This window comes from Pezoporus wallicus, unplaced genomic scaffold, assembly GCF_028554395.1.
Source record: "Pezoporus wallicus isolate ANWC-B61680 ecotype Strahan unplaced genomic scaffold, APGP_CSIRO_Pwel_v1 contig_3486, whole genome shotgun sequence".
Classification (NCBI taxonomy): domain Eukaryota; kingdom Metazoa; phylum Chordata; class Aves; order Psittaciformes; family Psittacidae; genus Pezoporus; species Pezoporus wallicus.
The window spans coordinates 6360702-6386146 of NW_026642292.1; the positions used below are offsets into that span (position 1 = coordinate 6360702).

Here is a 25445-nt window from a genome sequence, read left to right on the forward strand (position 1 = left end):
CTGATTTTTACCTACATTTTGAACTTACTCAAAGGCAAAGTGAGACCCTTTTTTTTTCCTGAATACTAAAGAGAACTGCAGTTCTTCTATTTCCCTCATTTTTAATTCCTTTTATTGACATCTGCTTTTACAGAAAAAATATCTCTCTGGAGCATTCAGGTTTCATTATGCTTTTGCTATGCAGGATGCAGATATACCTTATAGAACTTGATCACTTATTTTCTGATCTTTCACTTTAGGCAACTTGAAAAAAAAGTACCAGCTTGTATTTTCCTTCTGGAGACACCTACCCTAAGATGTTATTAGCAGAACATTAAAAACCCCAAAATGCCTTTTGCTTTTTAGTGCCAGGGACGTTCTGGTTCCTATGTATGTATTCTGTTTACACCCATCCCCCATGAATTCCTAAGACAGTTTCTCTTATATTAAGCTTCCTTCTGGTGCCCATAGCAACACCATCTAGTACTGAAATGTTCCTGCAGGATTTGCAGGAGTCCTTTCAAAACAAGATGCTGATTCTGCAGTTATTGCACACCCAGCTACTTATATCAGATTCATTGTCTGAGCCCTCAGTTGTGCGTGGAAGGCAATTCAGCTGACCATTGACCAGCCTCAGCGTCATTAGTGATGAAACATTAGGTACGTTCTGGTTTGTTTGGGTTTTCTCCCCACAAAAACAACCAACTTTTTTATTCTTTGCAGTTTACTTAACTGTGTGAAGAAATCGCAGAAGGTGGCAGGGGCTTGGAATTTGAGATTGTTCTTTGGTTTATTTATATTTCTTTACCTGCAAATGCACTGACATGCAAATTGGCATCTGCCTGCTGGTCGATGCTTCAGGAGCCACTTTCTGCTCTTGAAGGCAACGATGCAAAGAGGGAAAAAGTACATTTGGCTAAAAAACAACCTGGGAGAAGTTCATGGGAAGTCCCAATGGCTAGCTCCTGCAGCCCAGGAGCTTTTAGCAGAGCTCGTTCACTGCGAGCCTGGGTCCTTTGGGACACCTGGTAGGGGTCAGAGCTGCCCATACTGAGCTGGACCTCAGCAGGCACTGCGGATACATGTGGTGAAAAGAAAGGGAAAGGCCTGTGCCATTGCCACTGCTCCTGTTCCCCTGCATGTGCTGAGACTGAGGAGGTCAAAAACAGCTGTGGGAGCTGGTCTGCTTCCATGCCTTTCCCCTGCATGCTGGAGATGCCAGCAGAGTCCAGAGAGGTGGAGAAGGCTGAGGACCTACACTAAGGTGTGCTTGAAGACTCAGCCTCCTGTTCCAGGTCTTCAAGCTGAAGACGACAAATGCTGTTCCCAAGCATGAGATCCATGCCCATTATCAGTACCAGCCATTAACATGATTTTGTCTAAAAAAAAAATAAATAAAAGGGAAGGATGAGGGTAGTGATTGACACTACACACTTTGTTCATTCATTCTGAACACGGCATTTCATTTAAATTCTGTGTTGTGCCACGCTGTGTGCTAGGAAATGTACCCTAGGATAATTTTAAAGCTATAAAAGTTCAGTAAATGGAGACTTCCCGGCAGGACTCAGCTATTAAATCTTTGTTGGAAAGTAGGAGCCACATCCATTAAAAAAATCATATTCTGGTGAGACTAATCACATCCTTGCACTGCTAAAGTATGCTTGTATTCAGATGTTAATCACATAAATATTCGGCAGTTATACGTTGTGTAGAACAAATGCCACAAATTGGCAACGTTAAAAAACCCCTTATCACTGAAGGTATCTTGAGAACATGGAAATATCCGGGTCATGTTCAGGGTGATGGCAGAACATTTGCCACGGTGAGGCCAGAAGAATCCCTTCCCTAGCCATCATTTAGCAAGAGAAAAGTTCACCCAAAGTGCAGCTGCTCTAACCTGTGTTGCACACAATGGCACAGCCTGAGCAGTGCTCCCTCCTTTGAGCAAGGGGGCCCTGGCCAGGCACCGTCCCCCTACCTGGGGACCATACCAACAGCGCTCCAAGAGAGAGCTGGATGTTGCCAGTGGATGTAAAAAGGACATAAGGTTTGGGCATCCCTTATACAGAAAGTGAACAAGGGATAAGAGCCCACCTAGTCCTGCTGGTGCTCTGAGAGATGCCTTACGTGCTGCTGGCAAGGAGTCAGATTCAGGTGTGCAGCAAGTTTATGTTCTGAAGAGAAAAAAAAGGTCTGGTAAAGGGGAGAGCTTGAAACTCCTTTGGAGGAGATGGGTCACAAATTATCCTCCCATGTGTTGCCTTTAGGAGAGTCATCCCAGAGCAGGAGTAAAACTGCACAGTGTCCTAAGGTGCAGCATGGACAAAGTTTCTTCCTTGCCACCTTCACACATACTGTGCAAAAGATACAATTCAGAGTAACCAAGAATTTAATTCTGTAATTCTAAATTGACAGCTTGTTAAAGAAAGAAAGATTTCTTTATGAGACAAATATCCTCTTCAACTTGCAAGAACTGAATGACTTCTAACATTACTATTAGACAATCATATTTTCATCTGATGTCATTCTTCCTACCTAACATTAAATCCCCCATTAATGGCAATTAACACCTTATTCAGCCATTGGTATGCCTGCTTGGACAAAATCAGTATCTCTGAAAATTTATTTTGTTTCAAGGATGGCAACCTGGTGAGCATGTCTAGCCCATAGAATAGTTTCTTCCACTCTCCTGGGAATACTGCATGGGCAGAGAAAATTAAAATCTGAGATAATACCGTGTGTGTTGTAGGACTGGAGGGTTTCAGGAAGGAGGGAAGGACAAATTTGCAGCCCAGCTTGGATCTGGTAGGATTTCTTTGATCATTTGTCAAGAAATGCTGCATTAACATTTACAAACTCAAGAATACCAGGTTGGAATTAGAAGCGACATCCAAATGTACTGAATTGGTTGATCCCAGCTGGCACCGACAGGACTTGATAGGAGTTCTAAACAATACAGATAAACAAAATCTAGACATTTGTTTATACACAACACAGACTATAAAAGTAATTTTTATAATTGATGTATGCTGAATCTTAGGCTTTGATTCTGTTTTGTGTTTTATTGTTTTTGGTTTTGTTTTACTCTCCTTTATATCTTACTGTTAGGGAGTATTTCTTTTATGCTAAGGAATCCCAATGCCACACAAATCTTTGAGGAGAAAAGAACATTTTTCTTGTCATGAGCTGTAAGCAGAAACTGCAATCTGAAAGAATTGTTTATCCTCCATTTCTTAAGAAAACTTTTCTTGTGGAGATACATTCATCTTGCGAAGTAAACAAATCGGCCAGTTCACACCAGGCTGCATCTTCCTTGTATTTGAGATTCTGTGGTTTGCTATTTAGGTCTCAGAAAGGTCCAAGACGTAGGGCCCAATTCATCAATGCATTGATTTTGGTTTGTGCTTGCATAAAGCTGTTCCCTTTGAGTTAATTTAAATTAGTATAAAAACTTTTCAGGACACATGCTGCCTCTTCCTGAATGTCTAGAAAGTCCCTGGAAAAACTCACAAAGAAATTTTTCTCAAGTTAGTTTCTAATGATCATAACAAATCACATCTGTATGTAATGATCATAAAAAAAATCACATCTGTGAAGGCAATGAATACTTAAACAAACAAAAAAAAAAAAAGAAAAAAGAAAAGAAAAAAAGAACAAACGAGCAAAAAGAAAAAATACCAAGTGCAAGAATTATTTAATTTGAGAGCCCAGCATCTCAGGCTTGTCAGGTTGTTTTCAATGTTAAACCTTGCCCCAGTTCTTAATCCAGACTGGTAGCCTGTGCCTTAGCCCTCCTTTTAGAAAACTCTTCTATTACCTGTAGGTGACATGAAAGAAAATCTGGGGTTTTGGCCAGTTATCGTTCCCTTTAAAAAATTCTCTCTGCTGATAATCAGAATCAATATTTACCAAGTTAAGAAATGCCATTCCTTGTCTGAACAATCCGTATGCTTGTAGCCAGTTACAACCCATCCTTTTGTTATCACTTTGCTCTGCTGAACAAAAGCAGGTTCTTTTCTTAAAATGATGAAAAATCAGAATTGTTGGTAGTATAAGTTATTTTTAAATAAGTAAAGGAGTAATCAGATGTCTGATATGCAAGTTTGGAGAATGAAGCATAGTTTAATAGGAAAGATGAGTTTTTATCCGCTGAAACCACAAATGCTGTGTGGATTAGTTGCTTTTAATCCCATTTAACTAAAGCTCCCCATTTCATTCTTCTAATCTTTCCTCATAAACAAATCCTTCCAGTCATGTTTTCTATCCTCCTTGGAATTCCTCCCTATTTGTCTACATATTTTGAGCATAAAGAGAGGCCCAGGGTGAATGTGGGATTCTAGGAGGGACTCCGTCAGCTTTGTGCTAAATCCGTAATTAAAAAGGGTTAAAGTTAATATATTTAAGCTACAACAACGAATCCACTTGATCACACATGACAACAGAAGCATTTATAATTATAATGATTGTCTTACCTCTCAAATGGTCAGACTTAGAGTGTTTAATCTGCACAGATTTGTTTTCTGTAATGAAGATATTAAGGATATTTCCAAGGCAGTGCAAATTTTGCTTGAGTTGGGGAAAGAGAATTATTTTTAAAGGGTTTCAAAATCCTATGCACTGATGATTTTGGTCTGCAAATAACAACCTCTCTCTTCTCCGCCTTCACTTTAACACTGATCTTTCTGTGTAGCAAGACCATACCTTACAGCGGTAGCCTCTTTACGCAGGCACAGAGCATGCAGGACGATGCACAGTAGCAACAGCAGCTGCAAATAATATTTTGGAAACATTTTGGTGCACTTTTACTGGAATGCTTAAATAACACAGTGGAAATGAAGAAAACCCACATGCTCATTCCATCAAGAATTAACTGAATGCAAACAGAGTTTGCCTGTGTAAATTTTATGATTTAAATGTCCCCCAAACTATGCCAAAAAAACAGCTGCATACAGGAACCCCTCCAAAGCTGTTGTCTGCAAGGGTGTAGTGTTAGACTCTGAGACAGCACAGATCATGATTATACAACCCTAATCTCTTTGGTTTATTACCTTTCTGACCTGTAACCAAAGCTGAATGTATTTTTAAAGTCAAGAACACTATCCATGCAACTTGTTTATTAAAAAGGAGCATAGCCCCCATTCCAATTACATTCTACTTTTTGACAAGCTGTCAATAAACTTGCTCCTTCTGTTACCACCAATGGGCATGAACATACCACTTCAGAACCCCTCTCTTACATTGGGACCCCAACAGGGTAATGACAGTTCCCACCTTACAAAAAGTCTCATATGTGAAAAGCTTCCCCTGGGCACAAGTTCTCAGTACTTTGTATTGTCAGATTCACAGGCACAGGGTTCAGAAAGTTTAGGGTTTGGGGCTATTTTTTCCTTGCCAGTTATGCTGTGGAATTAATCCAAACTGGCTAACTTGTGAAAATAAATTGTGTTCTCTCTGAAGACTAATTTAGCGGTACAAAGCTCATATGCTTGTGTACATTCCTCCCCCCCCCCCCCCCCACCTGCATAAGTACACACACACACACATTTACATGAGTAGATTAACTGCATCTAAAAATCAATTACTTATCTGTATGCACGCGTGTTATTAAGATTTATGAAGACTATGCATAGATTTAACTACACGTTCTACTTATATTTTTAAAAATTTGGATCAAAGTATGGTCCTGGTGCTCTTTATCCCTCTACTATTTACCTACACACCATGAGCATGTGATATTCATTTGTATATGGTATATACAAGTGTCAGAGAGAAAATGTATGTAGGTATATCTGTCTATATATCTGTATATGGCCATCATGCATTATTTATAAAATGAGTTTATTGCATATACAAACAATAATTATTCTAAACATGCAATTATATATCCATATTTGTGTGTCTATATAGATTTTTTTGTCCTTAATGGAAAACTTGAACTGCAAGCAGCCATGTCAGAACTCAGATGGTTAACATTCACTTCTTGCTGTTTTATTGCATATTACTGTGCGCTCCTGAGCAGCAGGAGCAGATTCAGGCAATTACAATCAAGTCAGGGCACACGCCGTGGCTGAGCAACACGATCATGATGAGGATACTGATGAGGCACTTATCGAAAACCCCACATCATCCACACTCATCAGCCACAACATGTCACCCCAAATGAGGCATCAGCTGCCTTCAAATGGCTCATTGCACACTGTTTACAGCTTTCTTTGGACCCACTTTTGATTTTGCGGTCAGGACTTCGTTCAAACAGCAGCTGACTGGCACTGGCAAGCCTCGGGATTCAGCAGAGATGACTTCCAGGAGTCAGGAGTGTTTTGACACGGGGCCTGACCGACACAGAGAAAAGGTCCCAGCTCAGTTCCCCCCAAACACTGGTCCCTCTGAGAGGAGAGGGGAGTTATGTCGGGCAAGGAGGGGCAGTGCGAGAGGGGGGGAAAGCAAACAAACAAACAGTCCCACGGCGCTGTCTGATATTTTTTATTTCCTGCCTCCATCCTAACGAGTGGCCAGCGACAGGAATTCAGGCAGAAACAATTTGGACCAGATTCCTGTCATTTCTGGGACCCCTAAAGCCACTTTGACAATGTAAAATGGTCCTTAAAGTGGGGATGTAAATTATGGGTTCTCTATTCAAATTTGTCTTTTTGTGGGAATTGCACTAAACTGGGCACAAAACTTTTCCTGGGCCTCAGACCTTTCCCCATTATTTACTGGGATTCAGGAAGACTTTTCTTGCCTATTTAGTTCTTTCTGCAAAAAGAAGGGAAACAAGAAAGAATAAACGAGGAAGGGCGAGGATACACGGATAGATCCTAGAGATCAGCCGTCTGCTTGAGTGGGGGTCAGGAAAGACCCAAAAAGTAACAACTCCAAATTAGGGAGACTGAGAGAGACTCCCTCCAGCCCAGCTGATTGGCACTTGAAAGAGGAGCTTAGAGACTCACTGGAGTTGGAAACACCACATCCAGACCCTTGCCTATATCAAGTGGAGTGAGCACTCTGAGGTGGAGATTGGTTACTCCTGAAGAACACAGCCCTGGGCTAAACTAGAGCTGAGACGCTTTCTCCTGCCACCACTGCCTAGAAACACGTATTTCTGCTGCACAGATTAAAACTAATTTGTTTTGACAAATAAGAGATTTTTCTGATGAGAAAGTGCTGCATCATGGAGTCCCTGACACTCTGCCAAAGAAAGGTGAAAGGACCTTAGGGTGAACAGAAATCTAGTCCTTGAACTTCAAACATTAGTTGATGCAAACATATACTAATCAATTACTGTCAGTTAGTATCATTTTATGTGACAGACTGGAAAAAAATGAAGCTATTTTACTTCACCACTCTTTCTCTTCTATCATAAATATATATATAAATTTATATATGTAAAAATAATTTATTAATTTATGGCAATGACAAATATCAAAATTCCCAGATAATTGGCTTCTATACCAATTAAAAATCTTATTTTACAAATAGACCAGCCTATGAACTGAAAGCTGAAGTTATTCACCCAGTTTTAGATGGCCAGCTCAGGCCTCTGAAGTAAATCATTAGACAATACTTCCTGTTCTGATGATTGTTCAATTAAGATGTGGGAATATACCTATATATATCGTTACCTTTATGGTTGCTGTCTGCAGCCTGCGCTGTCTGCCTCAATAGTTTTCAAATTCCAGAACGCAGCGCGCTCCCTCCGGATGCCAAATTGTAACAGCATACTGCATCATGAAAACATCTGAAGCAAAAATAGAGGATCCATGCAGGTTTCCCTACATTTGTACATACATCTTAGAGCTGTTTTCCTTGCTGCTTTCATTTCTAACCTGTGTTGAAACACGTTTTTTTCTCTTAGGGACAGATTCTTCCTACTGCTCACAAAGATTTTATTTAAAGTTAGAGGAAAAACCATTTTCCAAAAAGGCAAAATAGATGGTCTCAGGAGAGACAGAAATTAGTTTGTACGATCTGTTTATCAGTCTTATTTACTAAAACATTTTCTTTTTTTTTTTTTTTTTCATTCCCAGTAATAGAAAATGTTCTTAGGCAAATCCTAAACCCGTTAATTTCCTCAGAATAGCTTAAACTTATTGGTAGGACTCCTATCATGCTATCTTCTCTGTGGTGCTCAGCAATATAAGCAGGGGGAGGAGGTAAGGAGTGTGCGTGCATTAGGATGGCACAGCATAAAATCCCTCAAAACTGCTTGACCGAAATAAAATTGAGCTACTCGTGCACAGCGCTGCAAAGACACGAAACTCTGTGTGAATGATGCTAGATAAGAACTGAAGCACCGGTGGTAAAGCATCCTAATTACAAACCTGCGGTGCAGGCAGAATAATGGACAGAGTGGCAGCTCTGGTGGCTGTGTAAAAAGGAGTGGAAGTTTGCATTTTTGTGGCTGTATCTTGAATTGAAGTGTGTGTGTGTATGTGTGTGAGAGGGAGGAGGTGGGAAGGGGGGAGAGAGAGAGAGAGAGTAAAGAACTGTTTTTGGGTCATCATCTTACGCTCTTTGTGATGCACATTCTAATTTAGGCAAAAGGGATGCATCTTTCAAATGCAGATCATGTTTGCATTAGAAGAGCAATGAGAACACTTGTCACTTTCAGAACATTTATGTGCTAGAAGTACTGTTAGCAGAAGAGCAGTTTAGATAAATTCAAGACTTTTTTTTGCTGATCACAAACATTAAGCTTCACACCTGAAACCCTCAACCCCCTGCTGTGCTCTAATCCTAGCACCATTCACCCTTAGAGACTCAAAGTGCTGTGCCACTGCTCTCAAACATTTGATTGCCCTTACTTTGAATGCCACCACCTGCAAAAATGCCTTTTTATTCCCTTTGAGCCTCTTGAGAAGGAAGTAAAAATGATAATTCATGACAAACATTAATTAATTGTTTACAAGATGATCTTTTCTTTTTCTAACTTCTGTTCAGCAGACATGTTGAGCTGCAAGACTCCACGCTTGATGCCAGAGCTTGTCAAGAGGTCTGCATTGTTGTTTATCACTCAGGCATAGGATAGACTGCAGGTCATTGTTTCTGCAGTTCAAGTAGGACTGTCTAGCTCTTGTTTGAAGAATGGAAGTGCCATGCATGAGTTCCCCAGTATAAAAGAACTACCGGTTCTAAGAAGGAACAGGGATTTAGCTTCTAATGCAAAGTAAATAAACATTTTTCACCATCTCTTGCTCCATGTGATTTTGGAAAGGTCAAGAGATGCCATTACAGTATTTTAAAAGCTCCAAATTATGTTTAAATAACCTATCACTAAACTCAGAGAAATCTTATCAGAATTTAAGAACCTATTGTCGTTGTTTTAGTTCTTGAATTCATCATCAGAGCAAGACGTATTTTGAAAGGAATGTGCTGTTGTTAGGACGGCTGAGATTCACTCAAGGCTTGGGCTCAGCCTCTCTGAAAAGCTAAAGCATAACACACAACACCCCCACACCCCCCAAAAATACAGACATGATTTAACTGTCTACTTGAATTCAGGAATTAATTCTACCAGAGATGTTACACCATGCTAGCAAGTGACCCACATATCCCAGTAAGAGTCTAAAAGAGAAAAATGCACTCAATTTTAAAACAACACCACCAAAACATTGGGCAGCAAAATTTAGCTCTCCACATTACACTTAGGCAGCTAAAGGTAAGCAAACAGGTTTGCAGAGAAGATAAGCTGCTGCAACCTGGATGAAATAATTAGAAACTGTGGTGAACAGCATCTTTGCAAATCAGACTTCTTATTTACTCATTCATTTTTTAACACATATAAACATATTTTTATTTACACAGATGTAAGCAGACATGTGTTGGACACATTGCTCTGTTCCTCTTGTAACAAAACAATTCTGAGAACTTTAAACCACACCAAAAGTCTGGAAAAAAGGTAAAGAGAGTGAAAGGTCTTACTTGTAGGAAGTGTACAGTAATACAGCTTCTTGCAGAACTCTGGTTTCCACGTTCCAAATTAGGAGCCCTTAGATCACGGCTGGAAGGGTAAAAATCAATGCTATATTTTCTGAGTCAATACTACAGGTTGCACTTAACAGACATGGAGACTAATAAGGTATGCAGAAGGAGTAAAAGCAGTGCACAAAAAATTCAGGCCTTCATCTTGGCGACGATCCAGCACAATGATGTTTCAACCAGATTTGAAAAAAAAAAAAATCAATAACATCTGTGGTATAATGGTTAATTAAAGAAGCTCTTCAGCAAAGCTCAAGATGAGAGGCTCGGCCTGAAATTCAGACAGCTGAAGCTTGATTATCAGGAAAGAATGCTTTTTTAGCTGTGAGTGGATAGGCCAAAAGCTGCAATGTGTGGAAACGGGGAAAAAATTGCTTTTATTTTAACTTTCTTTAAGTAATCAATACATGGTTTTCACCTGCATTCGGAGCTGTTTCAAGCAAAAGCCTCTTTCTATACATCTGTATAAATATAATCCACTCCCTTTGGAATCCATAGATTTAAGAACAACAGCAACGATAAACAGTTTGCCTGCCTGCTCTTAATTCACAAATTCTCCACTTTCCCTCCCCACCCCCAGCACCTCTGGCTGTGCCTTATGTGCAAAACCCATCCCGTGGCAAATCCCTCCAGCTACATTCTCTTCTTATTTAGTTTAATTTTTAAGACCTAAGCCTTTCAAGACTGAGCCTGAAAGAAATTAATCAAAAATTGAATGTTAAAGAATAGTAATATCTCCAGTAACCAGACAATTCTACCATCAGCCTCTGCACCTTTTTATCTGGTTCTTTCTATTCTTTCATTTGTCACCTCTATCTAAAATATATATGCACAGATTTACAGCCAGAAGGGACTATCTTGATACCTTGCATAACACGAGACAAGGGTTTCCAGCTGGTAATTCCTGTGCATTGTCTATATTCTAAGGATGAGCAGAAAGATACATAGTTAAAAAAAAACAAAAATTAAAATAAAATCCTGATTTAGAGATTTCAAATGACAGAAAATCCACTCCATCTCTTGGCAAGTTGTTCTGAAAGTTAATTAGCATCACTATAAAACTGCCTTATTTTTAGTTTGATTTTTTTTCTACCTGTGTCTTAGTCTGCAAAGTTCAAGAGCCCTGGGCTATCAGAAATCATTTCTCTGTAGAAATTACAGACCATGGTCAAGCCTGCTCTTCATCTTCTTCTGGATAAGCTGAAAAAGATGGCACCCCTTTACCTTCTTACTGTGGACAGACTTTCTTACTGTAGACAGATTTCTCAGATTTTTTTCTTGTAACTTTTCTATGTCAGTGTGCTTTTCAAGAGCAGGTAGACAAACACAAGCTCTTCTTCCAGTAGCAATCCCGGTAGTGCTTAATATCAGACCTCTGGCATCTACTTAGTTTTCCCCTATTGATCCATCCAAAAACTTCTCATCTGTGAACTACCACACTAGCAGCTCAATTATTTTTAGCCCAAATTATTTCAACCCTTTTCTCCAAAATGCATGTCTCTGCCTTAAAAAAAAGAGCAACATTCTTTATTCCAGAAAATGAAAATACCATGTTATAACAAATCTTGTTAGCAAAAGAACAGCTCTGCAAGTATAACAATCCTTTCATTCTGCAATGCTAAGAGAAACATCTCCCACATATTACAACTGTCAGGACCTATACTTTCTATTTTCCAGGAAATTCTAAAAAGGAATTCAAACAGATGGCAAACATTTTTTAAGTTAGTCAGAAAATTAAGTTTCAGGTAGAAAGTTTTTTCTGGGTAATCAATTATTTATTTAAATAATTTGAACATTTAATTCAATTTGTTATTTTAAAATTAATATTGCTTCTGTTTACATATTGCTTCTTAAAACACACACAAAAATTAATTATCAAAACCTGTTCCAAAACGTTAAAATAAGATTTTCCAACACTAGCACAGTGTTTCCTTTCTTTTTTCCTGGGTGCAATCTCTTGAAAGCATTACTTTTTCCAGACTTTACAAATCAAACGTAAGCAAAAAAAAAAAAAGATTATAAAAAACAATTTAACTCACACTAACGGACATGTAAGTAGGCAGCTCTTTCTTTTTAAGCTGTAAGGCACAAAGTAGCAGCAGAAATAAAATCAGTTGTTTCTCGAACTCAGAATTTTCAGGGCAGGGCTTCCAAAAGCAATTGGGGTTGATTTACTTACACTTCCATTTAAATCAATGTTAGCTTTATGTCTGTTTTCAAAGGGAGCAGACCTAAGTCAAGAGAAAGTGCAAAGTAAACTCCTGCCCCCTCAAACTTTCTGTCAGAATTCTTCAGATTCCTTTGGAGTTCAAGTGGAATTTTCCTCAGCAAACAACATACCCAGTGCAAAGATCTTTTATGTCATCAGCATTGAAGAAATGAAAACATCAGCAAGTACATATTTGGAAATATAACTGTGATCACAGTCAAACCCAAAGGAGACAGATATCTTTAAGAAATAGCACCTGACTTAGTCCATGTCAGACTGTCTCCATCGGTGCCTTTTGTAGTATGCATTTTTTTTTTCCAAATTAAGTTTTGTCTGATATTCATACATAATATCCAAGAAACACACATTCACCTTTTTTTTTTTTTTTTTTTTTGACAAGAAAGGTTCCCCATCCCTCAGAGCTGTGTTGCAGCCCTTCAGTGTTAACTGTTCTCTGCCATGATTGCAAGCTCCTGCAGGCACTGGATCATTTCCAGTTACTCTGTCTTACTCAAGGTGAGAAGAGCACTGGTGAATCCTCCTTGTTCTCCCACAGCATCCAGCAGAGCCAAACACTTCACTAATAAAATATTTCTGCCTGTAGACCTCCTCACATGAATTGACAGCTCTTCACTCTACAGTACCCCCCAGTGAGATCCCTTGCAAGGGTCCTCTGAACAGGCAGAGTCTGCCAAGCTATGACACACTAAAATGGTGTAATTTTTAAACCCAGCCCTAATAATGAACTGGCATCCAGCTAGGTCCATCAGCCCTACCTCCCACAGTTCCATTTAGGTCATTGAGTAGGTCATTATTATTTGGCATGTGTCATGCATACTCGTTCTTCTAGGGAGAATTCCTCAAAGAGAGGACCAGGCCCTTCATCCAGATGAATGATGGCTATAAAGGCTGTGAGAGCAGGCAATGGAGTTAGCACTGGACTAAGGGTTTGAGGCAGTCACATTGGCATTGGTCATGACAATAATGCTCTCTGAATCATCTAAGAGGCCCAGGAGCCAGACACCTGGGATGGCATGAAGATTTTATGTCATCCACATATACTAATGAGCATCAAGAGATAACCTTGAACTTCCCTGACCTTTGCGAAGTCTCTAGCAGCACCTCAACATCAGGCTGCCTTTCGTCTCCTTTCCCTAAGAACATACACACTAGGAAACAAGCAGACCACAAATGCACTTCACACACTGTAGCCCACAAAAGAGATGCCAAATGTATCTTTAAGTCACCACAGAGCATCTAACTTCTCTGAGACAGAAGAGTAACTCAAAATGTGCATTGCAATAGTTGCCCCAGCCTGCAGGCAGAGCATACTCTGCTACTTGCCTTGGTCTGAGAAAGGAGAGGTTTGTGTTTTCTCTTCCTTCTTTAGACTGAATAAAGAAGCCATGATAGATGTTTGCATCAAAAGAGGAAACAACTGGTATTGGATGATCAGATGAAATTCCAATGTGTTACTGGTTTTGATGTTTTAGCTCTGTATTCTTAGGGAAAGTGTGCCAAAGGAACACTTCTGATCTGAATTAATGAGAGAGGTAAATTTCAGAACTAAACTCTGCAGTTCAGCCTCTGAACTCTAACTAGCAAAACAAGATTCAGCACAAGATCCTCCCACACTGCTTCAAATAAGCACACATGGGTATGCACACACTTGCAAAGTCTGAGGCAACAGAGCAGCTGGCAAAATCAGAAATTAACAGCCAAACTGCATTCCAAAAGAGCTCTTGCTCAACAGCCTCTCCTTAAAAGTCTAAGAGCCACATGCCTCCCTGATAAAAGATACCTCATTTCTGTCTGTTGTTTCTGTACCTCTGTTTTGAACTCTGCAAGTTTTCATGCTTCAGTGTTTTGGAGAGCACTGTATGAACTGCAGTGAAAAATGACAGGTAAAAGCTGATAGAGGTGTTAATAGGATCTACCAGGGTCAGAGAGGCAGGGAGGTAATGGGTCTCTTTATACAAATGCATCCAAAAAGCAGAGGTTTCTGTTTAAAGAATGAGCTGCTTTTAATTTTGCCTGATTCATCTACGTCCTGATTCATATATCCAGATTGATGATGTCACCCCCATCAGTGCAGAAGAAACACAGAGCAAGAGGCAGACCTCTGCTATCTTTGCAGAAATCCAGAGCAAGTCTGTTGACTTCTGGGAGTTACTCAGGGTTTACAATGAAATAAATGAGAGCAGAATCTAGCCCATGAAAGCATAAATTCAGCTGTTATCAGGCACAGTCTTAGAATTCACTATTAATATCTACACTGAGAGCTATTCTGATTACAATTGCAAAATAATATTTTATATCCACTTTTACTATCTTATTCAAATACAGGAAATGAGTCAATCTTCAGAGAACAGAAAGACCAGTCAAAGGAACTGGAGAGTCAAATAATTCAGCATCCAACTTTGAAGTGAAGGAAAGGAAAACTGATTCCTGCAAATAGCCTGCAAGTGGGTCTGTTAACATATTGCTAAAGGTCATACCCACAGACTCGCTCGGCTGGTGGTTTCAGTTGTTGTCTCCAAAGCACACACAATCATGTGGATGCCCCACTTCACTAAATGCAGAATGGGCATAAACACTGGTGAGCAAAAAATGACCACCAAAATCTTCCTGCAATAATTCATTGTGAAGTAACTTGGTATTCTCTAGATGAAGAAAAGTGAGTATGGTACCTTCAACCTGCATCATAAGCATTTCTATTCAATGTTAATTATAGCTCTCTTAAATTTGGGAGTTTTGAGTACTAGTATGTTTTGTATAGCTCCCACTTAAAGATGCATTTTTTTATAAAATACAGCTAGACCCAACTCACTTGCTTTTCACTATAAACAAAGTGTTAAAAATAGAAACCAAACCACTTGGCCTTCCCTAGTGCAAAGGCTTGAGCCGGCTCTGCTCTTGGAGCTCAGACTCTCTTTTTCTTTAATGGTGTTTTACAGACATGGCTCAAGCAAGAGGCAGCAACTGGTTCTACTTTTACCCCTTATTTTTCATTGAAAGCCCATGCTTTCTAATGCTTTTAAGAAATCCAATTCTTCATACTTACATCATGTGCTACTTTTCACTGATACGTGAGTGAAGCCCTGGAGGTAAAAGCAGGCTTAAGGGAAGGCTGGACAAGTCTGTCCAGGACTTTGCATGAGTGCTGGTTCACTATGTGCCAGTAGTGCTACCAAGAGCAGAGTTTAAACTACCTGAGAGGCTTCTATAGGACATCCAGAGAATTAAAATAAAGGGACACGGGAGCCAGGAAGTGACGACGTCTAAGGAATCATCAGGAAATAACCCTAATAAGGTCTTAGCTGAGGACCCAGGAGCTGTGTGAAAGAGCTCTTGTTCTAGGTCTGCATTCAGAAATTGTCACAACAAGGAAAAATACAGGTTTCTTTAGCTGGCAACTTGCCATTTTATTTACTTCCAATTACTGCCCTGGAGATTGCCCAGGAAGTCAAATATTGTGCCTGTCCTTTAAAAGAGCAGTGCTCCTGACCAGTGGGCTGAGAAGAACCTTGCTGTGATCGCCTCTCTGGTCAGGCACAGGAGAAGTGCTCCTGAGAGGGAGGGAGCAGCAGATCCTGTGGATCTGGAGCAAGGGTAGTTATACAGCTGGGAGCTTTCCATCGGAAAGAGGGGACAGAGTCTGAAAGGGTAGTCTCTATGGGAGACAATTTGAGTTAAAGATCTTCCCTAATGGATAGAAACATCATTTCTAACATTTAATTCTGTATATTTTAAGTTACTGTCATAGGGAACCTTAACAGGGAACAATGAAAATCTTTCAAAAAGAAAAATTGTAAATTACTTGGCTGATTCCTTCTAAACAGCAATGGTGCAGTCTAAGTATTTGGTATGTTAGTTGTCAAATGCCATCAAACTCCAGTTATTGAAGTTTATTTTTTTCTCAATGAACCCAGGTTACCAAGATCATGCTAATTACAGAGTTCTGCTGGTGCCTGAAATCATTGTATGGTCAATGAAACATAGGCTTCCTTTATATTAAAAAAAAAAAAAAAAAATTATATTCAATCTGTTTTGTGTAATTTGAGCCTCATGGACAATAAGAGTAGACTGCTTTCCTGCTCCATAGGTACAGGAAAGCCCATACAGACTTGAGGCAGTTGCAGTCCTCCAGCAGAATTAGAATCGTGATTCCACAGAATGGGGGAAAAGGGAGACAGGGCATTGCACAGACCACGGCAGTGAGCATGCACATCCTCTTTGCCCTCTGGTACCACAGGGCACACCGCAGCTGTGTCCCAATGGTAGTGAGAAATCTGTGCCTTACCCTTTCAAAGGAGTGATATCACAGAAGGGTTGAAACTCAAATGGCTTCAACTGGAGGCTGGGTAGGAGCTGAGGGCATTAGCAGCTCCATCTGCAGAAGCCTGAGGGTTAACCTAGACAGGCATTCAGGAAAGTTAACTTGAATTAACTAAAGAGAGAGGTTTAAAGTGAATGCATTAAGCTACATTAAACCCCTCTCTACTCTCGTCTTTTTGTCGTAAAGAAGTATTATCTGTTCTTTTTCCGTTTTAAATTAGATTGTCCAATAAAAAATATTGCTTCTTCCTAAAAGCCTTCCCTGCCTTATTCACTTCAGGCCTAAGACTCTTTTGGTTGTTAATGAATTAGCTCTTGTGTACCCATATCAAGGCAATGGTGAAAAAAATCACTTTATGACAATATAGGACTATATCATACCCTAATATCATATCATAACCACATCATATCATATCATAATAGATAAGTATTTCAAACCGTGTATCTGTTTGGCTAAATTAAACCTTAGTTTGTAATAGAATTTAATAGCACACTGATTAACTATTCCATAAAGCTGAACCCACAGACTGTGTTGCAGGTGAATTAAGATAAATACCCACACAAATGTGACCTGGTGGCACAGAGCGTTGTCAGTGTCAGTACTATCTGGTTCTGGGGGAGGGAGTACACTCACAGAGCATCTCATTCCTCTCTCTCTCTGTGCGTGAGTGATCTTCAGTGAAGCATGTGTTCACCCATGCAGCTGGAGGGGTTCCATTCGTTTGCAGCAAACAACGTGATTTATTGAGCACATGTGCTCTCAGGACAGCTCAGCTCCCTGAGTTCTCTGCCTTTCATCTGCTTATGCCACAGTCCTATTGTCAAAGACTTTCTTTCTTACTAGGGTGGGTGCGAAGGTGAAGGTAATGGATCTCTGGTTTTATAAAATTTTCAAGTCTTTGTTTAAGCATGTTCTATATAGTTATGTCTTCCCTTTAAGTGTGAATGATATCTTTTCCAATTTTAATTAACAGTTCACAAGTGGATAAGCTAAATAGCCATTTAGAACTATGGAAATGTAATTGCTCCACCATCTGGTCAGCTGTAATATTTTATTATGACTATATGAAGAAACAATGATGTTTTTTTACCACCACTGTAAACCACCATGATGCTTTCAGAACACAGTTATGTTGATAGGGATTCTGTCCCAGGGCATCCTTGAACCTGAAGACCAGATTTCTAGGTGTCATGGCTGATTGCCAGGTAAAGTACTATTTATGTTTTACTTCACTTACTTTGAAGTTAATACTTACAGATGCTTTGGTTTAGTTTTGACCTTTGTTAAGCTAGCAGGAACACTGAATGAGCTACATCGTGTTTTAATTTTTTCTTATGCAATTCTGATTACTGCTTGGTACACAAAGTGGAGGCAGAGGAAATATCATTCCAAGACCAATGTGATGTTCTTTGTATTTACACTGCTACTTCAAAGGGAAGAAAAAAATTGTCATTACCATAACAATGTGCAGTTCGTGTATCACAACTATAATAGAACTCTAGTAACTTGCTGGTTACTGCATCTTGGAAATTTAAATGTAATAACACAGTTTTGCTGCAAATGTCTGGTGGCAGAGGCCATTTCTTTGGTGCTACTGTTGATAGGATCTAACTGCATTGGAAATGTATTTATTCTTTCTGAAAGGAAGGATAATAGTGCAATAATTAGGAAAATGATCTGCAGAAATGGCCTTGTTTCTTTTAAGTTGATGAATTAAGAACATGTAGATCTTATTACTAAGAGTATAAACTCTCAAATACAGTTTTGGCAGATTTGAAACTTTGATGAGGTCTTACATAAAGAGATAGTGAAGAGATGCTGTGTACTGAAATCACTAGGTACAAAATTATGTGAAAGTCAGTAGGAATTTTACCACTGGCTTGAAGGGAATCCAGGCTTCATCCTGACCTTAAGAAGATTCAACAACTAGAACCCAGTTTGTTATAGGGAAGTGTAGTGAGGGGCAAAGAATGGGCAGCTCATCCCTGCAAACTGGAATTAGGACTGAAGCAATCAAGAAAAGGTAAATTAATTAAAAAAATAGTGACTGCTACTTTGCAGCTAGAGAAAACAAGATCAGTGAAAACAGGTTAGGAGATTTTAATAAATTAAAAAAAAAAAGTCCTTTAGTATTTGCCTCCTATCCCTGCCAGTTCTACTGGGGGAAGGTGCAGGGGCTGTGTGAGGGACCAGGGCTGGGATGCTGCAGTAAGGCTAGTCATAATGCAGCTTTTGCACAAGCTCCATCTGCTTGGGGAGGATGGCAGGGACTCCACTCCTCACTACCTCTGCTCATCCATCATGTCTATTCCACGAGCAGTCAGATGAGTGAGTGAAGCTGGTTTCCAATTTATCTGCGTTCTCACCCTTACATCTTCATGGTGCCGTAACACCATCTCCCATCTGCTGTGTAAACTCGCTCCTTTGCACCTTGCTCCTGTGCAATGGTTTATGTTATAATTCCCTTCCCTTATTGGCAAATTCTTACATCTTATGCAGTGAGAAATAACACCAAGAAAATATCCAACTAGGTGGCCGGAGCTACAAACTTACTTGCAGACTTTAGTTCAATGTTTGTTCACAAGCATGAAAGGGATCATCCTGTGATTTGCATGGGGAATACAGAGCTCATTCTCTTGCACTTAAGGAAAGAATCAGCAGCTTCAGAACATTTCGTTTTTTTTTTTTGTCACCACTAACAGAAATACCAGATTTTTCTACAAGGTTATGGAACTCCACCCTAAGCCTCCCATGAAACCTGACCCTGCGCAAACAACTGGAAGTGATGCAGAACAAGAGGCCTTTGGTTATCTAGGCTCCTAATGGCCCTGTCTGTGTTAGCGTTTGAGTTTGGAGGAGCCCTGAGGTTTTGAAGAAAATCCCCCATTCTTCTCCACTTATCTTGGAGACATAGGTTCAGACCACAGGACTGCTTTGGTGTGCACTAACCGGATTCCCTCCCTTATCGCATCCATGGCTAGTCAGAGCCTCTGATGCCACTGGGGTTTGGATTTGACTGCCCCCATTTCCGATTTCTTTTTGAGGATCTTTTTTCCTTCTTGAGCAGTGCTGTCCTATGGCACAGTTGGCATCAGTTCCAATGCTGTGCACTAGAGGGCAATTACACTCGTACACGCGCTGGTTCATTACAATAGTATTCTTGCAGTAGTGCAGAATATGTCAATGCAGATATCCTCAATTACCTGCAGGATCCTGATGACTACAAATCATTCACTGCGGGCTAGCAAATGGTACTTTTTAGTTGTCTCCATTGTATAAGATAGCTCTGCATTTTGAAAATTACCTGAATATCTTATTTTTATCCGCCAAGGAGATGAGTCTCCTTAAATAATCCTATTTTCCACTGATACCCATTTATATATTATTGCTTTATCCATCTTTTTTAACTTCAATTTAAGAATTCAGCACCAGTGATTATATGGCTGTATAGCCAGATATTGGAAAACAATTCTGAGTTCAAATTGCTGTTTTGTTGCATTAGATTTCATTTAAGGTTGTATATCTTTTGGAGAGAAATATTCCCAGTTCTGCACTAAGTAAAAAGATACCTTCTGCAAGAGTCTAATGTAAAATCTTTGATCTCGGTGCATTTTGCTATTTAGTTCAATATAAACACAGAAACCTCCAAATTTTGTTTTTGTCACAACATCAAATGTTATTTTCTACAAAAATGCTTTTTTGTTTGTTTTTCTTTGTTTCTTTCTTGATCAGACTATGTACTGCTTAGAAGGAGTTTGTGTGTCAACTGGCTTCTGATGACATTGTGACTCACTCCTTCCTAGTATTTTTTAGCCACAGCAGCTTGCAGGCAAGGTGTGATGTGAGTACCTTTAATGCCTGTCAGGAGAAACTTATGTGAAGGGAGAAACAAAAGGGGCTTTGCAAGACCTCAGCCCTTGTGTCTGGAGCTAATCCTTTCTATGGTGCAATAGTTACTTGGCAATGCTGAGGAAAGTCTTAGCACTGTGGACTTCTCTAGCTTCCAACTTCCTCACAGCCCACAGTTCACCTCTGCAGGCCCAGCAAGACCGTTTGTAGGAGCCCACTCCTCTGGTCAGAGCAGGTTTCAGAGGAGCTACTCCTGCTGCTGGCTGTTCAAAGAAGTGTCCCTTTTTTACTTTAACAAAATATGAAAAAGGTAAAGACTGTATCAAGTTCCCAGCCTGCTATTCTTACTGTGGCATTCCAACCTCTTCTCAGATTCAGGAGTGGTTTGCTTGCCAGCATTCCTCCCATTATTTAAGACTATTGGCTTGTCTTTCCTCCAGAAAGTTGATTCACTGAATCTATAGGGCATTTCTTCTGGATAGAATGACTTTGAAGACTGAGACGGGATCCTTATTTGCAAGTGTGGTTGTTCATTCCTCTTCGGCGTTCCTCTTATTGTGCATTTAGAAACACAAACCACTTCTCCCCTATCCCTTGATAACGGAGATCTCTCCGCTGTTTACAAAGAATAAGCTCCCCAGGTAAGACCAGCTTAGATTTTGCTTCAGCTAGACAGACTGGTCAGGCTGCAAGGGACACACCTGCTTATTTATGAATACGTTAGTTACAAGAGACTCAGGGGAAAGAAAACTGAGTGGCCTTGGACAAGGAAGGCAAGTAATCAGGACAGGATAGGGAGTATATGTAAGAGGAGCAGAAAGAAAAAAAAATACAAACCAAAAAACCCCCACCCAACCACCCAACCACAACAAACAAAAACCCAACCCTGAAAATTCAACAAGATATTCAACAGTCAGTTGACAGGGGGAGACTTGTATTGTGCTCCAGAAGTCTACAAATACCCCTGCACTTTGGTGATTTCTCTTTTCAGTTTGTCCTAAGGAAGGAAATGGAATGGGACAGTACAAAAAAGGAAAAATACTTCCTGGATCATCACCACTGCTGTCAGTGGTGACAGGGAATGGAGGGGAGCAGAGTAGGGAGGAGAAAGAGCTCTGAGTGCAGACTATCCTTGCTAAAAGTACAGTAGTTCGTAAAAATAGCCCCGGACAACCGATGGTGAAGGGTAGTACTTTAAGTCATTCCTGAAGATTATTAGAGTAGTATTAACTGTGGATGGGAAATTCAAACATCAGAAACCCAAAAATGCAACTCAGATCAGAATATGGCTACTATATGGAAAGGATGAACATAAAAAGCAGAGAGAAAAAAAATCAAGTGAAAGAATAAACGGACAGTGTAAATATCATCATTTGTTTCCACTAGCATACTAAGCAATTTTGTAACTTAAACCCTGTGTTTCTTCACAAGTTTAGGGTTTTGTTTTTTATCGGTTATCATGATTTTTAAATACCAGGAGGATAAAAATTCAGAAGAAATGAGAAGTTTGAACCCCACAAGCCCTTGCAGCAATTTAAAGATGGTATTATGCTAAGAAATGCGTAAAAAAAAAAAAATCATAATGACTTGCAAATATTTCTGTATTTTTAATTGAAACAATATGATATGTGAAAACTTGGCAACACAACATTTCCATTAACTGAAACAGACTGCTACCTGGAATTTTGTTTCCATATTCATTAGGGCCAGCAGCTAAACTAGCATGTATATATCCTGCAAACTATAGTGTACAGTCTATACAAATTATATACAACTGTACATTATGCACAGTATACAACATCGGTACTCATGTTTTCCTCTGTCTTTTGTATTCGTCGCACCTTTTTCTCATTGATGTCAAAGTAAAAATGCATGTGCTGATACTTTAGTGAAAGATTTGTAGCAATAATACTCTAATTTGTATTACCAAGACATCTCCTAAGCATAAAGAAAGACTTGACTTTTTAAAGGGATCCTTTACACAGAGAGTGCTTTATGCTCAATAAAATCAGGCATGACCAAGAAGCACTTTTTGAGCACCTCTCATTTGCTATATATTAAAGAGAAAGCAAATATTTTCACAATGTTGAAGCAACGGGAAGACCAGGGTCAAGGTTTTACCCAAAATGTTTTTCCAAAGGAAGTGGAAACCAGACATCAAAATGTTCATCACTCTCAACAATAAAGAGAGAAGAAAGAACAAAGAAAAGAGGATGAGGTTAAAAATAACATCTGTATGGTTCCCAAACTAAATTCTTGTTTTACATTAGGTTTCACTTAGGATTACAAAGTAGAAGCTGGGAACAAAAGCATCTTGGCTAATTGGAAAAGTATCTAGAAACAGAATGGAATTTTCTGTCTTAGGTGGAAGAAGAATTCAAAGAACTCAATGTGCTGAGGGAGGGTACACTAGATGACCTTCATCCCAGAGTACTGAAAGGGCTGACACATGAAATTATAAGATCTAAGAAAGGGATAAGAATAAAAATCCATCAAGTCAGACTAATACTGTCTGACTGAAGAAGAGCAAACATAACACCTGTATTTAAAACAGCCAAAAAATGCCCTGGTCTAGTACAGACCAGTGGTAGCCTGACCTCAGTAGGTTTGTGGTGCACTTTAAGGGAAGCGAATAACACATCTCAAGGTGTATAAATGTTATATATTGGAGGTTTTTGTTTTTTTTGTGGGGTTTTTTGTTGTTTTGTTTTTTTTTTCTCTGGAGCATTCCCTTGGGTTGTGTACATGTACAAGCAATGGAAGTTTTTCTTTGCTTGAAGTAAGCAGGCAGCTGAGATCCAGGTAAAGTCTGGACTGAACATCCTCCTTAGATCCTTCTGGGTATACTCCTTCCCCATTCCCTATTCCTGCCTTTCCCATGCTCTGAGCCCTCTTTGCCATACTCAGGACCTTATCTTCTACTCAGGACCTTATCCTCTCCTCTCCTCTCCACTCCGTCTCCCTTTTGCTTAAAAAAGCAGTAGATACCATATGTTCACATATATTCACTGACATGTTAGTTGATGGGATTGGGTGACCTGGGCACCTATCTTTTGAGTACAATAATTTTAAAGGTTGATGGTTGTCTGATATATGTGTTATACCTACAAAAAATGAAAAAAGATTATATGTATGAAGTTTAAAAACTTTTGAAAATGGAACATTGGTTTTACTTTAAAAATAGTCATGCCTCCTTTTTTTATTAAGAATTTTTTTTCTGTACAAAATAGACATGGTAGATGAAAGGTTTTACAAAAGCTTTTCATGTGGCAGAGCATAAGAAACTGTTAGTTTATTAGGATAAATTGAAGAGCAGTCCAAGAACTGAAAGATGGATAAAGAACTGCAAAAAGTAAAAATGAAACTGCGTTATTCAAAAAGCTTTTGGGCTGGCTGCAAGTTATAGACAGAATCCCTTCAGAATTAGCTTTTCAAATATTGTATTTATTTTCCTTTAATTATTGAAAAGTCTTAAATGTCAGTTATGTCCTTCAGAGGACATCTATCTTATTCCTGAGGTTTCTGCTAAACAATCACCCAGATCTATTCTACCTAATCTCTCTGGCACCTCTTCTAATATAATCTATAAGTGGTGTCTAGCAAACAACCTAAACTCATCTCCTAATTTTCCTCCTCGTAGCATCAATATTCCCAACTCCAAGATGAGTGGGATAGGGATTTGTGCTTTTATGTTGAGAGGTGGGCTCCTGGATGGTCTGGAAACTTTAATTCCAAAAGGCCTGAGCTCAGCTATACTTATGGCATTTTTGGTGGGGATGATGGGTTTTAGATGACTACACAAGGGAGATGATCAGCATCAGTGTCTGAGTGAAATGTATATATCTTGGAGGGCAAAAGAGTTTTGCGCATGTACAAAACAAGTAATATTCGGGGTTAAGGGTTTCTATGATCTCTAGCTGACCACTGAATTTAGATGTGAAGTTGGTGTTTGGAAACTGACACACGTGAGAAAGCAGAATTTAGTGGGAGAGCAGAAGTTAGCAGCCTAAAATCTCTTGTTCTGCTAACATAAGGAGACGATGCCAGTGTATGATGACCACTGCATTAAAGCACTGCTTGGCTTTGCAGTTAGCTTGTATTCCACCTTCAGTTTGTTGGTCTGTGCGTGACCCATCCCTGGTACTCAGCAATCTCCCTGTCCTGTGAGGTGGAGGCTCAGAGATGAGCGCTGACAGCTGTGCCAGGCAAAGATTTGCTCCAGGTAGGAGAATCCCCTGTCTTCTTCTTTGCAATGGCTAAAGGCTCCTTTGCACACACAAATTCAGAGTGCTCCAAGTAAGGGGAAGGGTTTGCCTGAGCATTTTTACAGAGAGTTGTTTTAGTTATGCATTTACATAATTAATAATTCCATGTGATACTTTATCTAAAGCTGACTGCAAGATTTACCCAGGGGCTGGGAAGAGTATGAAGGGGGGCAGGAGGGAGTATAGCGGAAGTTTTGCTTAGCACAGGGGGCTGTACCAAAAGGACTGGCTGCATGACTCCAGCATGCCACTGTCAGATAAACCCCCCAAAATGGCCAGAGGTTTATGTCTACCACTGTTTCCAAGTCTCTAAGAGACCTCCTGGCTATCCCCAGATACCTCACCATTTAAAATCAGCAGTTTGCCTCCTCCATCCCCTTCCCTAATACGTATAAAATATTCTCAACAGTAGAAATCATAGACACATTTTTCAGTTATAGCAGCAAAAAATCCTTTCACCTGTTTCCTATAAAGAAAATACCAGAACTTCTAACATACAATTGGGAGCTTATAAAAGGAGGCTATTAGCACAATGACAAATTTGGGATATTTCGGAGAAGTACATTGGTATGTCTGTTGCTTGATTTGTGGCACATGTACAGTTGCAGTTCAATTTCCCTGGAGCTGGAAGAGAGGTCTGAACAAAATGGTGCAATAAATTTTACAGGGGATGCTAATAGGCAGAAGGGGTTGGTTTAAAAACAACAAGCCATCACTTGTAATCAATGCTTGACACGTGCCCAGTTTTCTGAAATTAAAGTGAAAGGTGAGGTTGGTTATGCCTAACACAATCCAGGCATATTTATTTGCATCCATGCATTTGAAA

General features: G+C 39.6%; 1 long non-coding RNA gene across 1 annotated transcript; it reads right to left on the minus strand.

Moving 5' to 3' along the window:
* Positions 1-1171: 1171 nt before the first annotated feature.
* On the minus strand, positions 1172-10518 carry LOC130609515 (uncharacterized). Its single transcript, XR_008974801.1, has 3 exons — positions 9901-10518; positions 4681-4745; positions 1172-1358 (listed from the first exon to the last, which is right to left on the minus strand). It is a non-coding gene; the product is annotated as an uncharacterized LOC130609515 (long non-coding RNA).
* Positions 10519-25445: the final 14927 nt, after the last annotated feature.